Source organism: Eutrema salsugineum, unplaced genomic scaffold (assembly GCF_000478725.1).
Source record: "Eutrema salsugineum unplaced genomic scaffold, Eutsalg1_0 scaffold_7, whole genome shotgun sequence".
Lineage (NCBI taxonomy): Eukaryota > Viridiplantae > Streptophyta > Magnoliopsida > Brassicales > Brassicaceae > Eutrema > Eutrema salsugineum.
The window spans coordinates 11,154,325-11,156,490 of record NW_006256486.1 but is presented as its reverse complement, the minus strand read 5'-3'; positions in this window follow the sequence as shown (position 1 = coordinate 11,156,490).

The following is a 2,166-nucleotide window of genomic DNA, read 5'->3' as shown; positions in this document are numbered from 1 at the left end:
GGTGCTTGAGTTTGGTTCATTTGGTGACAAGTATGGCTAATTTTTATGAGTAAACCAGTTTGCATTGCAGTCTAGAATTGATAACTTGAACAATGAGCTTTGAATTCTTTTAATGATGATCTCTCTTTAAAGAAATATGAACTCCCATGCATTCAACCTCTCTCTCTCTCATTTGTTCTTGTTTGCTTGAGGACAAGCAAAGGACAAGTGTGGGGGAGTTGATATACTCATATTTTGTCATGTTTAGGATTGCATTTTTGTCCAAATATGAGTCTCATGCATACATTTAGCTAGTTTTATTAGAGTTTGTCTTTGGTTCTAGCTTTGTTTAAGATTTGCATTAGGTCCTAGAGTGTCCTGCATTTTTGGAGTATTCTCAGGCCATTTGGATACTTTTGGGAGAAACTTGCAGCTGGGATCATAGAGGAACCCTCGCCTGTGTACAGCAACTCGGACAGATGGTTTGGTGCAGACGAGACCTTCACTTTTATCGCATGGGACGAAGGACATTAAATGCGATTCAACCTCCGGTGTCTTCATAAAAGATCAAGAGCAATGAGTCTAGTTTCCGAAACACTTGAAATCAGACGATATGGAGCCGTGAACTGCGAGATATCGCCATCGGAAGGAACACATGTCTCGCGGCCCGATCAGGTCTTACGCGATGCGCCTCAAAGAACCGACGAGACGGGGGCTTTGCCAATGTCATACGGGGTTAAGCCCCTTACCAAAAGGGGAGCTAAGTACGTCATCTGGTTCGTGGAGTTGTAATATCGAGGTTTGGACAACTGAGCAAGGAGTTATGAAGGATTTGGTGCAAGCGGTCAACATTCATATCGAGAAGGAGTACCGACCAAAATCTGGTCGGTATTACCTTGGAAACTTGACGTTTTTGGCTGGCTTTTGGAAGCCAAATTGCTGAATAATTATCTAGATGCTGCACCGACTGATTCTGCTCGGTATTAATCCCCTGAAGCTATCCTTGACGCCGCACCGAGGTGAGTTCAGCCGGTGTAGTGTCTCGGTGTAACCAGTCTCAAATCGCCGAAGAAATATCGACGTCCTACACCGGCCAAAATCACCTCGATACATTCTCGCTTCATGACATTTTTGTGGACCTTTTTGGGCCAAAACCTAGTTTGTCCTAGGTTGGCCCAGCAAGAAACCCTACCTATATATATGTTTTAGGCATTATCCAGCAGACTAAGCTTTATTCTCTTAGTTTTCTTTGCCTCTTTTGTGAAAAACCTAAACTTTGTAAGAGAGATCTTCATTTTCTGGGTTGAATCAAGAGAGTAATTAGGGTTTAAAGCTGAAATCCATCATCATCTATCATCTCCATCTTCATCTTCCACCCCTTTGTGAGTTTTAATCAGAGAGATTGAGATATTTCTGTGTTTAAAGCTGCAAACCCATCATTATCCATATTCTCCATCTCCATTTCTCATCACTAATCTTAACTTGCAAAGGTTTAAGAGAGATTAGTATGATTAGTGAGTAGTTTAGCTTAATGAGGTTCTAGATGTGTAGGTTAGGGTGCTAAGGTGTTAGATTAGGAGTGCTTAGGGCTAGATTCATTGGTTCATTTCTCTAAAAAGCTGTGATCTAGATTCTGGAAATTTCATGCACCACAAGTGTTTGATGAAATGATCCTGAAAGAGCTGTTTTAGAGGTTTAAGCATTTGCTGCATGATGATGTTTTGTTATTTGCTTGAATGATCTTTTAGAACTGTTTCTTAATGCTCATTGATTCATATTTCACAAATGATGATTTGGTTTAAAAATGGATTAGTGTAGAGGTTAATGCCTTCACGAGAGGATTAATCTAGATTAGAGTTTTAAATCACTTGAATCATGTCTCATCATTGTCATTAGCATTCCTGATTTAGCATCAAAGCACCCTAGCCAACTATCACGTCTAGAATCTCATGCTTCCATCATCTCATATTCATACCACTTGTCATTTGCTTGTTTAAGTTGATCATTAGCTTTAATTCTTGTTTTAAGCTTGTTTAGTGGAAGTAACATCAAAACCTTACTCAATTGGCTTGAATTAAGAACTGATCCTGCATCTTAGTGTCTACACAGGGTTTAGAGTCAACTAGGGTTTAGTTTGGGTTAAAAAAAGGATTTTGCATTCATAGGTGTTTGATCTCGACCAAGAAC